At 36.8% G+C, this 15,204-nt stretch overlaps 1 protein-coding gene across 1 annotated transcript in view; it reads left to right on the top strand.

Annotated features, from left to right (window-relative positions):
• LOC127444533 (tumor suppressor candidate 3) overlaps window positions 1-15,204 on the top strand; it is a 116,087-nt gene that overhangs the window by 25,997 nt on the left and 74,886 nt on the right. The gene's annotated exons all lie outside the window — the stretch shown is intronic.

Below are 15,204 nucleotides of genomic sequence, written 5' to 3'. Positions count from 1 at the left end.
AAACACGTGACATCACCCTAAATTAACTACTTTTAAAACGACATTGCATGTAGTATAAACACCGGTTTTGTTCGCCTAGGTGCTTTAGTTCGCCCAGGAGAGAATTTTTTTGGCTTCTTCCATAGTATAAATCAGGCTTAACATGACAAAGTGTAATACTTAAGGTTAAGGGTTTGTTCAGCTTTCTTACAAAAAATGTAAGACTTTCAATGTATCTACTCACATAGTATAAAAACATTAAACCTATAAACATCACACTTTTTCACATTTAAGTTGATGTAGAGAAGTGTAGAGTGTATATCTTATATGTGCACTCCAGCCCTGCTGAGTCTTTTCTGACAAGAAAGCAAACACCATGGGAAGCCTAGACTAGCATAACTTACTAATGACATTTTGATATGTTTTGTATGTATGAGTGACTGAGATATTTGCATGTTTCTGTGAGCGTATGCAATGCCGTTTTGCCACTGATACCTTTTTTGTCTATTCCTGCCTGAGGAGAGGAACATGAAAAGCACAGGCATGTTTTAGTTGAAGTTCACTTTGTCAATTTAAAGTCACTTTGACTGGCTTCATCATTCGACAGATATGGGAATTCATCAAGGTGATTGGAGCAGAAAGATTCCCTTCACAGTGAGGTGTTTTTATCTGACACTCTCTGTAATTAAAGATAATAACTTAAATATTATAACAATCTAGAGAAGCCAGTCACGCCCAAACCCCATGTAACGTTCTCAGATTTGGGTGGAAAGAAGGAAACTGGAGATGGCGTCACAGTCCACATAAGCATTCTCTTTATTCTCAAGGTTTCACTCACACGACGTCTTTTCAGTAGGAACTTTAGATCAAACACCAGCTTCAGGGGTAAGTCAACATAAACTCATCAGATACAACAAAATTAACAACTTTTTAGCGTTTAGCTCCAGACAGGTTGTCGGTGTGTGACCCGGGCTCTCTCTCGGTCTGGCGTTCTGCTGGCCTTTTAAAGCTCGTTCCCGCCATCACTGAAATGAGACATAGGTGTTTAGAGTTAGTAATAACCAGGTGATGGCCCTTACCGCTTCCTCTCTCCCCACTGACAGACACACGACCATGTTTCCATCTCCACACCCCAACTTTACAGCTTCTGCAAGCCAAAAGAGTTTGAATACAACTGCTATAACTGTATGCATTTTTGAAATACTTCCTGTAATGGTAGGGAGATTGCATTTTTTCATCCATGGAAAATCAATATGGAATAACACTGGAATACTTGGAGTTGTGGAATACATGTAGTTGTCATATTAAGCTTCATTAAAAGAAAGTAAAAATTCTATTAATCTTTCATTAAATTTTCTCCGCCTCTGAAAAGATGTCCCTTTTAACCTGATATCTCCTAAGCAATGCAGGCTATTGGATAATGTTAACCAATAGCCAAATACCTTTAGGAGGGGAGTAGTCTTTTAAAATGGGCTGCAAATTCGAGTTAAGGTCTTGCTCCATTATGGTCAAAAATGCTCACTTTTTTTTTTCTATTTGAAAATCTTGTTTCATTCAAAATGCATCACATTACGAGCAACATTCATACATGGATCATCCGTGAGCCGAAATTTACAGCAGCCAAGCTGACGTCCCCCATCCGGCTCTCTTTAACTGCTGTGCCTTTACTGGATCATGTCAGAGTTTATGCTTACATCGTGAAGATCAAATTGAATCGAGGTGTGCAGATCCTAGATAAGCTCCTCCACCCATGAAAGCCAAGATCAGGGTGCACAGGAGGAGTATTATATCATCCACAATGTCTGGGCCTGCCAAAGGGCTGGAGCATAATGAGATTGATCCTGATATGAAATAACACCACGTCCAGTTTTTCTCCAAGCTTTGTAATCAGACTTTGGAGGCACAACAGACAATAGAGGAGTTTTAGAAGGGAGTTTGAATTATAGGGTGAAAGAGTGAAGTCAAACTAAAGTTAGCTTATAAGACAGGGAAGAAAAGACAGGAATTGGGATAACGAGGGGGTTTAAAGGGCTCCAGACTACAATCAATGACAAAAATAATCAAAAAAGAATTTAAAAAACATATTTTGAAATGTTATTGCCTCTTACTGTGTTATTGTGTTACTAAGATGGTTGACTAGTCTAACAACCGAGTAGTCAGTTAATGAGGTCGAATTATTTGGTTATGTAGATTTTTTTTCGTGTTTTTATTAGCTTTAATATGTATTTTTTTATTTAATAAAATGCATTTCGGTCTTGTAAATCAGAGCTTTCATTTAACCAGCCGTGACCGTGATTTGAGGGAATTTTGTTGATCGCGTGGCTTCTGCTTCTGCGGCGTCTCGCCAGGTTGCACCTGCCACTGTAAACTCTAATTAGTCTAAAATCCTGATTCTTAAAACTGTACATAAAATATCAAACATCTCCTATTCTGCAATTATGCTACATCACACAGTCGTCTCGTTTTCATTGTGGAGAGATCAATTACTTGTCACTGGAATCTTATCGCATTTTGTGGTTAGGACACACATCACAATGCTTTGGACAATGGCCAAGCTTAAAATTCCAGACTTTTTTAAAGGATTTATGGCTTATCACGGTTGATCTTTAACTTAACATCAGCGTGGGTGGCAATGCATGGACCAACCATCTAAATTGAGCAATTCATCTATGTTAATTATGTAATTTGGTAACCAGAAAAGTCATTTGTTTCCTAAAGTTTCATTTTCTAAGCCATGGGATTTGTCTGGAGTCCTGTTTTACCAGAATGAAATGGTTGTCTGTTTATGTAATAGAGCAATTTTATAGAACAGTGAAAAAATTAAATAATTAAAAAAAAAAAAGTCTAAGACAAAACAGCAATAGATAAAATATTTCGGTACCAGTTTTTTAGTTAATAGACTGATCTTGGTGAGATGTCCATTGATTCTAGACATCCTGCTGTTTATTTATTTATATTGTTATTTAATTAGAGCAGCTGGAGTTGACATATCAATTACCACACAAACAATTTATCTGAAAAGCACTGTTGCAACTACTTGTTAGTGATTGCACACAACTTTGTTATCCAATGTAAGTTCTGAAAATGTGGAGTTGGATGCTCATTTACTCCCCACCAAGTGAAGGAAGCAACTCATTTCCATTTCCTCATTTTCATGGAGAGAGTTTGGAGAGAAGGTTTGTTAAAGGAATAGTTCACCCAAAAATCTGCTGATAATTTACTCACCCTCAAGCCATCCAAGATGTATCTGAGTTTCTTTCTTCATCAAAACAGAATTTAAGATTTTTAGGATTTCATTTCAGGCCTCCTCCTTTAAACAATGCAAGTGAATGTATTTTTTGACTGTCCAAAATGCATATTTAGGGTGCATCAAAATAATCCACATGACTCCAGTCGACAAATAAAGTTCTTCTGAACCCAAACGATTGATTATTTTTAGAAACATACATGAAGGCATACAATAGGTTTTTGCAAGAAATAACCCAAAATTTAAGTATCTTTTTAGTGAAAAGCTTGACAACCGCTGCATGTGCACTTGTGAGCGCTATCAAGAAGCTCAATTATAGTGGCATGCGTGTTCACAAAAGAACTTGAGTTGTTTTTAACGGCAAACATTGCATGGCACTCTGATCAAGCTTCAGATTTTCACCAGACTTAAATTTCAGAGTATTTCTTGTACTGTAAAAAAAAATCTGTTACATTTATTGTAAAATACCGGCAGCTGCGTTGGCCAGAAATTTACCATAAAAAATTTGGTGACCGTGTTTCAGGCTTTACGGGATGTAATTTTGATGACTGTTACGGTTCACTACACTGCAAAAAAATGAATTTCAAGTATTTTTTGTCTTGTTTTCCTGTAAAATTATCGAAACATTCTTAAAATGTGATTTATTTACTTGTCAAGCACAATGGCATAAGATATTATGTCTTGTTTTAAGAGAAATCTGACAAAATTAATTGAATTTTAGAAAAATCTGCCAGTGGGGTAAGAAAAATAAACTTGCTTTCCCTTTGAATTAAGTTTATTTTTCTTACCCCATTGGCAAACAGTTTTTTCTTGTTTTAAGCATTTATCTCTCTAGACTCGGTTAGATTTCTCTCAAAACAAGACTTAATATCTTAAGGAAGTTTGCTTGTCAAATAAATACATCACATTTTAAGAATGTTTTGATCATTTTATTGGAAAACAAGACAAAAATACTTGTCTTGAAAATCATTTTTTGCAGTGCGTTATAACATTTATATTACTAAATGATAGACACTATACTAACCTTATAACTATAAAAGTCTGCTTTTCACATTAAAATGTATTGTTTATCACCATAGTAACTACAAAAGGCCACGTGAAATTCATCAAGAGTGGCCCTTCCAGTAGCAATAATAAATACACATGTAGGGTCTGTTCCAAAATTTAGCGAGCTGCCTCGCTGTCTCCTGCTTACATATTCACCTGTCTTCTATGGCAGCATCCTTACTGCAATGACTTGCAACTGATTTCAATACAGGTGGCCCGAGAGAAACAACGCAATCCTCTAATGAGCCTAAATACGCATGACACACACACATTTTGGCTAAAATAGTTGGTTTTGTGTCATGTTACACTTATTTATCGATGTTTTTCAGAATTGAATGGATTATAAATATAATTTTAATCTAAATTTCTCTTTCTTCGTCCGCCATCTTGGATTTATTTTTCCACCGAGCTCATCACGGTGCATTCTGGGATCGCCTACCCAGGGAAGGAAACATAGGATGCTACCTTAAAATTTGGCCAAAACGAGATATCTTAAGAGGCAGCATAATTAAGATACCTACCTTTTGGAACAGCCATCGTGTCGGGAGCACGCGCCTACGATGTCTTAAAATGCTGCCTCCGAAGGACACTCACTAGTTTTTGAACAGACCTGTAGAGACAATGCACACTGCCACTCACTTAAACACAACACACCATCAGGGTGACACATTTGACACTAAAATAATGCAATAAACATTAACTAAACCAGTGTTTCCCAACCTTTTTTCTGCCATGGCACACTTTTTAAATTAAACAAATCCCATGGCACACCTCTATTCCACTGTCCCACATAACCATCATTGATAGGTTTTCCTTTTCAAGAACTTCCATGTTTTCTGTCCATTTTAGTTGCGTGTTTAATCGTAATGTTTGAAATTCGGCTATGCAAAAAACGCAATTCACGTAGGTACGGTAATGAGATCACAGGTGGCAAGAGTGCTAATTGGGTAATAAATAAAACAACAAATTTGCATCTTTTCTTATTTTTAGATTTGTTCTTGCAAATTAATTCTTTCAATGCCACAGCAAATCATTTTTTATTTATCTATTTATTTACATGGCTCCAGACTAACATTTAAGAGCGGTAGCACTGGTGTTAAATTCTACAAATGGTCGCACCAGCACTTGAGTTGGTCGCACCGGTCCAACTGAAAGAAAATGTGTTTTCTTTCACTGTTTCTTTCTTTTTACCAGGATCTTGATGTTTAAAATACAGTCATCTGAAGACAAACAAAGCCTTTTTCTACAATCAGAGGGCATTAGAAAAGATTTTACACAGAAGTTCCATTGTATCCATAGTTTTAACTGTGGCATTTGCAATAAGATCATTGTAGCCAAATGTATAAGTAAAACCATGTGTAGCAGTAACCATAAAAAAATTATGGCATTTTTCGTAAGAAAAACACATTCTGAAATTAAATTGTATTCTCTCACTACTATATTGATATAAGTTCATGGTAAATCTTTTTGTTTAATATCTGTGATGTGTGGATTGAAACCTTACAATTTATGACTGTTCATTGTGCAGATTTCTCCTTTATTCCTTTTCAGTGCTGTTTAGAATGTTGGGGCCGTTTAATACAATTTTAATCATCGACACATTATGGGCTTTCATAGAGGTTTTAAACAAATAATCAATGCCGAATTCGCGACCCAGCCCGTGCTTCTCGCAGCTCTGTTTATGGTGATCTGCGCTCGAGACAGGTCCACGTGTAAATGCACGTCTCTGTGCTGATCTGTCCATTGAGCAGCACTGACCGATCTGGGTAAAGCTGTTTCCTTTCGCGTTTGGAACATTTGCCGTTTGATATTTCTCATATGGAACAAAAAATGACAGAGCACAATCAGAGAGTCAGCCATGCGACCTCTTGCAAAGTTTAATCGAACTGTTAGGAAAAATGGTTGAAAAATTAGTCTCAGTCCGGAGCCCTGATTTATTTTGTGGAATCTGATAATTTTCCACGGCACACCTGACAGTCTTTCATGGCACACTAGTGTGCCGCGGCACAGTGGTTGGGAAACTCTGAACTAAACAACATAAAAATAGAACACTGCACGCCCCATTGCACTTAACTGATTTTAAAAATAAGAAGAAACAGAACTATTATAATAAAATATAAAATATAAAGAAATATGATGGGTCATGCAGATACAATATTTTACAATATGAAGTACACATATTATCTTGTTAATTAAATTATAATTATAATTTATATCAAGGTAACTACCCATTAACCAATAAAGGTTTTTACTGTAGCATTTTTGCACTTTTGGACATTTTTACCTGTATGCCTTCAGAAGACTCATAATATGACACATGAGTCGCATGGACTTCTTTTATGATAGTTTTGGTTGCTTTTTAAGCTTAAAAATGAGGAACTGCCATTTGTATTGAATTGACAAGCTGTGATATATATTAAAAAAATGTTTTGCCTATAAGTGTGTGTGTTTTGTGTGCATGTAGTGGCACAGATTTGATCTTTTGTCACACTGGTTTGGTCAGTGAAATGGAATCTCTCTTCCTTATTGCATTTCTCTTCATCCATCCCTCTACACTCTTGTGTGTGTGCTCTCAAAGTATGCTGCTCTGTTGTCATGTGGGTGCATTCCATGCCAGTGTGAAAATGCCCTCATTCAGAGGGGAATTCTAAAGCCATGATCAGACTCTTTTCATTCTCTCCACCCGTGCTGCGGAAACAAAAGCGAAGGAAAATAGCCTCCGGTTCTTCAGTGCCACTCTTTCATCACCGCTGGTCTTCAATGGCCTCAGTTTACTAAATTTAGATGCTTCTGCTTCATGATCAGGGTCCCCTGATCAAGCATCTGCAAAACGGCACTGTGATAAGCCATACAAAAGCAACTTTTACGAAACTCCACGGTGCTTCTCTAAAAGACTCCTTCATTTAAAATTCAAAGTGGATCTCTTCTCACTGTCCCAACAAACTCTCACACCAGGTTCATTCTGCATTTGCTGCATATTCATGAGCCCACTTTTTGAGACCATTGCCCCAAATCACATTTTGAGTCATGTCTTGTGGAGCTGTGATGATTAAGGATTGGAAATGATCATGGCATTGGGGAGTGAAGGATGCTGCCATTAATGTGTGTGTGCTGTGTGTGTGAAGGTAAATGTTGTGAATAAAGAGAGATTAATGAGACAGACTTTGTCTCATTCGATGACAGCAGGGATACAGATGTCCCAGCGCAGTATGTGGCCTCTGAACAAACTACTGGAGCTACAGAGAGTGAGAAAGTGAGGAAGGAAAGAGTTATTTTGGAGAAAGTTTGAGAGAGGCAGAGGAGATGGTTACATTTTAAGGACTGCTTGATTAATGCAGGAGGATGAATCTCAACTGTCAAGAAATGTCCATGCCATATTTCACCCCAAAATCAAAAGAAAAGAATGAATTATTCTAATAAAGGAATAATAATTTAGAAATATTTTATCGAATGTTCTAACTTTTGATGGACACCAACAGAACATTGGACATGTCTTTGCCAAACTCTTTCCTACAAGCTCTCTTGTTCATTGGTGGTTGTGAACTTGAGTGCCCTTTCACCTGCTGAATGGGATCATGGGTAATGTCTTATATCAGAGGGAGGTGGTGGCAGTGACAGTTAAAGATGATTTTACTCAGCTTCTCAGTCTGCACCCCACATTGTCTCACTCTTATCTCACACCACCAGTCTTTCTTGACAGCGCTTAAAGAAGAAGTCAGAGTGGCAACAATTAGCCTCCCTGTAATCCCTTAGCTTGTCTGGTCCTGTGGCAAAACCACCTGTCAAGACGCAAGGCCTTTAGTGAGGTGCTTTTTCTGGAAGGCTTGTATCAGAATGCTGGCGGGTTGTTGGGAAATGTTCTCCACAGATTTGTGTCTTTAGACCTCATTCAGGCTCAAGTTGAAAGGGAAAAAGAAAATGATGTCATCATTTACTCACCTTCAACAGGTACCAAGCCTAAACGACTGTCTTTATTTCATGGAACACAAAATTGGAAGGTTTTATGAAAGCTCATCCTTTATCTTTTAAATTCTTAAATGTGAGCTCAGCTCTCAAGATTTTTGCTTTCTGACCTGTTTCTGATATGTCTGTCTGAGTATGTCTTTTTGTGTTCTATTATTATTGTTCAAGGTGGTTATAAGTGCACTGATGGCTTCACACACAATGCAACACACTTATGTGGAAAAAGTGAGAAATATCAGAGGAATGGAAAAATTATTTCATTTTGAATTTCAGTTTCACAGTGTTGCTACACTACACATATTGCTTTGAATTTAGAATAAAAAAATCTATCGTTTGAAATTCCACAATTCTATGTGAAATATCTGTTCACAAGGATTCCACTAGGGCTGGGCGATATGCCTGTGGACACGATTAACCGGTAGAAATTTAACAGCCGGTATACATTTTGTATTATCGTCTCTCTCTTAAACTGCTAGATAGCCCGACATTCGAACCACCGCTGACAAGAAAAACAGCTAAAACAACGTGTCGTGCGGCAACAATTATGCATCTTGCAGGTTTTTTAAACTACACATCATCACCCTTAATAAAATTCTGTTTGAATGATGTTAGATATTAGGAAACAAACCAGCCATGTTTGCCTTCAGATATTTAAATATCCTCAACAGAGATGACTTAAATCAATAAGAGCCTAATGAAGTGTTTATTTTCGTTGGATATTTTTTCACATAGCCTATGAGTTATTTCCTTTGCTGCATTGCTTGGAGAAGATGTTGAGTTTCTTGAGGAAATTGTCTAATAATAATAATAATACTACTAGTCAACAAGACTATGTCCAAAAATAGGCATTACACTGTGGTTATTTAATATATAAACCTATTTTTATAGATGTATTTTTTTTCTTTTTCTTTTTTTTAGAAAAATGTAACTATATTGTGATATATATCATTATCGTGATAGAAAATTAATCATACCATGATATACGTTTTTGTTCATATGGCCCACCCCTAATTCCAACTATTCATTTCTTTATGGTAATCAGTCCAAAACATGGTACCACAGAAAGTTATTTTCTGAAGAACGTAGTCTATACTTGATGGAATACTAATGTGCTGCCAAGACACGCACACACTCAAAAAATGCCACTGATAGAAGGTGCTTCGTCTCCGTCAGCAGGGCCCACCATAGGGACGAGCTGTCAACAGCATCCGTCACATTACCTAAACAAAACACCTGCTGAAGGAGAGACTGAGATAGAGAATGAGAGGATGATTAAAATAAAAGGCCTCAGTGGTGAGATTTGTTCTTTAGACACTAGACACCTTTGGCTATTCCTGTTCTAGAAAATGAGGACATGATTCACTGTTTTTTGTCTTTTCTTTTTTTGAAAAAAAGACTGCTTAAAGAAATAGTTCACCCCAAAATTAAAATTCTGCATGATGTACTCATCCTCGTGTCATTCCTAACCTTGACGACTTTATTTTTCTTATTCAACACCAATGATGTTTTAAGCTCATTCACAGTGACTTGCATTCATGCTAAAAAACAATGCAAACCTAATGTGAATGAGCTTTGCTCATAGTGCATAGTGTAAACATGCAATGGACATCAATTTCTTTACTAAAAATGACTTAAATTCCAGGTTGTTCTCACCAAAACCTATTGCATGCACAGGATCGGGAGGGTTACTTTTGAAATGTATTCCACTACAGATTACAGAATACATGCTGTAAAATGTCATTTGTAACGTATTTCGTTAGATTACTCAAGGTCAGTAACGTATTCTAAATACTTTGGATTACTTCAGCACTGGTAGATTTTTTTTTCACTTGTTTTGACTATAAAAAGTCTGCCAGTACAGTAAGACAAAATACACATGTTAAAAATACATTCTCTGAAAAACCTAAATATCTTATGCAGTGTTGTTTCTAAAACAAGATAAATCAAATTGATCTTGTATTAAGGATTTTTAGATATTTTTACAGGAAAACAATAAAACCAATTATTATCAAGAATATGATTTTTGCCCTAATATCAAAGGTCTTACTAGAAAAAAAAAATTATGATCCAACGTGAATTGTCTTGATAAAAAATATGATCATGCCTGGTAACGTGCATGTAAAATGGCTAGAAATAGCATTTTAGCTTAGCGTAAAGCTGACAATTTACACAAGGTTAATTTCGATTTCTTCTGCTCCAAACTTACTTCAAACTTACTTCTCTGTCTGCTCGAATGAATGTAACACTTCATAAGAAAGTGTTTCATCGCTGTTCAAATGCACTTTGGATCGCATCATTTATATGTATAAATGTTTTCCATCTGAAAGGACTAAATATTAAATGAAACAAATGACAATAAAATGCAAAGTAATCTCTTCAGTAATCAAAATACTTTTTGAATGTAACTGTATTCTAATTACCAATAATTTAAATTGTAACCGTAGTGGAATACAGTTACTTATATTTTGTATTTTAAATACGTATTCGCGTTACTTGTATTTTGTTACTCCCCAACCCTGTGTATGCATTCATAATACTTGAAATATGATGCATGAGTTGCATGGTTTACTTTAATAATACTTTTGGGTCCTTTCTTAAGCTTTAAACTGAGGCACTACCCACTGCTATTGCATTGACCATTGTCAGACTTATATAGTAAACTATTTGTTTAAACCAGCCTAAGCTGGTTTGCTAGTCCTAGCTGGTTTAAGCAGCTTAAGCTGATCTCCCAGCCTGACCTAGCTCGTCTTGAGCTGGTTAAGCTGGCCGTCCAGCTGGTCTCGCAAACTGACCTGCTGGCAAGTGTCCAAAACCCCTCTAAAACCAGGAAACTAGAGCAGTCTCATTAAGCTGGGATACCAGCTTGGCTTTTTTAATTAATTTATTTATTTTTTTCCCAGAAGAGAGGATAGAAAGAAAGAGGGAATGAAAATAGCAGAAAAGAAAGGTTGAGTTGAGATCAGAGGAATCAAACATGTGGTTCATTCTTTTTTTGTAATTTAGGGAGTGTTTCCTCTCTACTTCGCACGGCTGATTCCTCACATCCTGGTTAGTCTGATTGACAGCTGAACTGACAGCTGAGCTGTTTGGACATCGTGGGTGGAAACCCTTTTTTTCCTGATTTTCCTAAAGAAGACTGACAAGCTCACAAAGTAGACAGGAGGGAAAATGACATATGCAGACCAGTGTTTGTGTTCACCACACACTTTAAATAGATGGTCCCATAAGGATTCATATCTTTTTACAATCCTGGACGAGCCCCTATTTCTGTAGTCTCCAGGTTTAATTCCAGAAGTAGCATACGGAAATTTATTTGAGGTCTATTGCTCTGGTCTGCTGAAAAAGTCAGCGTAAATGAGCTTTTTGCTTAAACGAGTGTTATTTATTTATTTATTTATTTTTATCTTTGCTGGCCACCAAAGCTATTTCCTCTTGTAAGGCTTATCATTTTTATGTTTTTTTTTATTTTTTTTATTTTTTTTTTATAGGGATTTTAGGCACTTGTCAGCTGCACAGGCTGAGAGATCAGCTGTCCAACCAGCTAAAGCAGCTGAACACCAGCTTTACAAGGCTGAGGGACCAGCTAGACCAGCTGAACACCAGCTTGCCAAAGTTTGAGAGACCTGCTAAACGCTGCAGAAAAAAAAAATGGCTTTAACCAGCCTGAGGTGGTTTGCTGATCAGCTAGTCAGGCTTATACTTTTTTTATAAGAGGGGTTTTATGCACTTGTCTGCTGCACAGGCTGAGAGATCGGCTGGCTTACCAGCTAAAGCAGTTGAGCACTTGCTTGCCAAGGCTGGGAGACCAGACTAACCCTGTTGGGAAAAAAAAAACAGCTTAAACCAGCCTAAATTGGTTTGCTGCTGTTAGCTGGTTACCAAGCTGGTTTCCACTTGTAAGGCTTGTCATTTTTGATCCTTTAGAGATAATTTGTCATCAATTGCTAAAGCAGCTGAACACCTGCTTGGCCGTCTGGGGAAACTAGCTTGACCAGCTGAACACTAGCTTGCCAAGGCTGGGAGACCAGCTAAACTAGCTTAAACCAACTAAGCCCTTCAAATCAGCTAGTTTCTTCTTTATTCATTGGGGCGCAGCAAAGTTATATATTTTGCAAAACAAAAAACTGACTGGAGATCATGCATACAGCAAGGCGAACCTTTAAACTTCTAGGTCCATTAATTGTAGCATATTCTTCGAACAGCAAAACAGGACAAGGGTGTAGAGGAAGTGTAATCATCTGAAAAAGCTTGAAAAGAAGCTTTTTTGCCTGCTTCCTTTCTAAAGCTAACAAACATCTATCTTGTCAGACCTGGGGGTGACCTTTGCATGATGTTTCAATTTGGGCTCTCTGGCAGAGCCATCACTTGCCTGCCTTCTCAGACTCTTGCAGTCCACAACAAATGTGGCTAAATAATTCAGCGTGCCCTTGAGTTTACACATACTCATCCTTTTAAATAAGCGAGTGTCCAGAGCCACAACATCTGATGTGTTGTCAACTTTGGGGAAAAAAAAACAACAAAAAAACTGGAAGGAAATAAATAAAGAGCAGGTTATTTCTAATGACAGGAGGGGGACGGAGGATGGGAGAGAGAAGGAAAAAAGTGAAAAGAAATGGGGCATTGGTACGTAGAGGGTGTAAGTGAAAGAGGTGGCCATATAAAGAAAGAGGGCAGAAGAAGGATTGGAATACAAGGTGTCTCTGTGTCTTCGATCTGTGTTGAAGTGGAAATAACTGCGAATAACACACTAATAAACTAATGTGCTATTGGTCCACCCCTGCTGAGTCAGTCAGATGCTCTTACAGTCACTAGTGAAAATAAAAAGTTTTAATACAATTAAAATGAATCAATCTCACATTGTTGGAGTATACAGTTAAGAGCCAAAAATATTTTGGATCCGGCAGGCGCATTGCTTTCAATGAGAAATGTTCGCTGTCAAAGACTGACGTGAAGGGCATCAGATTTTTATCACTGAAATTATATGTTGAGGTAGAATTTTGTCATTCTGACATGGTATGTTGGGGTGTGCTTTTCATTATGTTTGAGATCAGCCACGTTTATTCACAGTGGTTAATGTTTAATCCGTTGTTTTCTGTACACATTCTGCTGAAGTGACCTGTTCGGTTCCGGGAGTATTCCATGTCTTCCGATCGCTTTGTGTGAAGAACAGACCCAAATGTAAGCTTTTATTCCACAATTGTGGTCCCCCGGCATCCGCCGTAACACATCCCTCTTTCAGCTCGTTCTAACACATTCAAAAATTGCCGCCACAAGAATGCATCAGTGATGTCAAACGCCATTGGCTCTCCCATGTCTTGTGACCGATTACAATGAGCAAGTTCGGAAGTGTCTTTTGATTGAGATAAGTGACCGGTATTGGATGACGCTGTTGCCTTCATGGAGGGGGGAGATTTTCAGTGATTTAAAATCTTCAGTTTCACACTGTTCCTCACACAATGCTATCATGGTTTTGAATTATTATAGTGCTTTTCTATAATTTTAATTATAAATAAATTATTGTGACTGTAATTTATCTACTTGTTATGTCTTTAATATTGTTGAGAATTGTTTTGGTTTCGGCATAATGGTGGGGTCGGGTGTTTAAAAATATCTTTAAAATAGTGTAATGTAAATTTCAATTATTGTTACTAAATTTACCCAACCCCATTCCTGAACCTAACCAATTATCAACGATATTAAACATGAAACCTCTTTCATGTTTTATCATTTATATATAATTTATAATTATATAATTATAAACAGATGCCAGAGGGTGCTTTTAGTGTCTGTAGACTGACGCGCTGGGCTCTTGCACAAGCGGCAGTGTTTGATGCCTCGGGAAACAGTGTTCCATTATCGTGGTAAAGTCTTAAACGTTTTAAGCATAAACCGATCAACACACATAGATTTTTTTTTCCCATTACGCCAGTTTCATGTTTCACCTTTACCGGCTTATCAAATGTGCGCAAGTCTTTTGTGTACACCCGTTTACTTTTTGACGTCAAAAGCAGAGAATAATCTGATGATTTCAAATTTTATGTATACATATTTTTTATTTTTATTTTTTTATATACATAGGAGCATATTGCTATAAATGTAAATGCACTTATTGTCCCTATATGGCTTGGATCCATGGTTTAATGTTAGATATGGCGTGGGTCCCTCCTTTTTGTGTGTTTTATTGCCTGCCAGGCAAATACTTCTGACCACAAGTAAAGTGTTACCAATCCTTTTAATTTGCACCTTAACACATACCTTTTCTTATTAAAAAAGAAACTTAATTCATTATTACTGATTCCCTTTTAGCTATTTCAATCTGCTCTTAAATTGGTAAGTGTAGGAAGAGTGCTAATAGAGTAAAAATCTCTAATTATAAGTCTGGTCTGCCCTCTTTCAGCATGGTGATACATTTTATTCAAAATGATCACAGTGTGGTATTGCTGAATACATTTCTAATAAAGACAAGTTATATTTTGTTATACCTACTCCAAGGGTATTGTGCTGTGCATGATCATTAAAGTGATTTTATTTCATTTATTTTTTTATTTTTTTTATAGTTCATGGCAGTTTAAATACATAGAATCCATTTGAAGGCCAAGTGACTAAATAATTAATAATACAATTTTACTTCTATTCTTGAAGTTAATTGTAATCAAAGATTTTCTTATTTTCACACCTGTATGTGAGGATGTAAGCAAATTCATGAAGTAGAGAACAAATGTCACACCTGACCTCGTACTTTATATAATGATTTAAATGAAAAGTACAAAAATCAAGGTCCAATTTTATGTGCGATGCCCTTAATATCAGCATGTGCTCACATTCTGCCTTCACATTCAGCCTTCTTTCCCATTTCCAGATTCAAAAGACTTTTCAATATTGTGGGAAATAAAGTGATTATACAAATCACGCATGACTGCAAAATTATACCTTTTTTATTTTTGAAATTGTTTTGCAAATATGATTAA

Source organism: Myxocyprinus asiaticus, chromosome 8, assembly GCF_019703515.2.
Source record: "Myxocyprinus asiaticus isolate MX2 ecotype Aquarium Trade chromosome 8, UBuf_Myxa_2, whole genome shotgun sequence".
Taxonomy (NCBI): domain Eukaryota; kingdom Metazoa; phylum Chordata; class Actinopteri; order Cypriniformes; family Catostomidae; genus Myxocyprinus; species Myxocyprinus asiaticus.
Note: the sequence above shows the minus strand (reverse complement) of the source record. Positions and strands in the feature narration are given on the sequence as shown.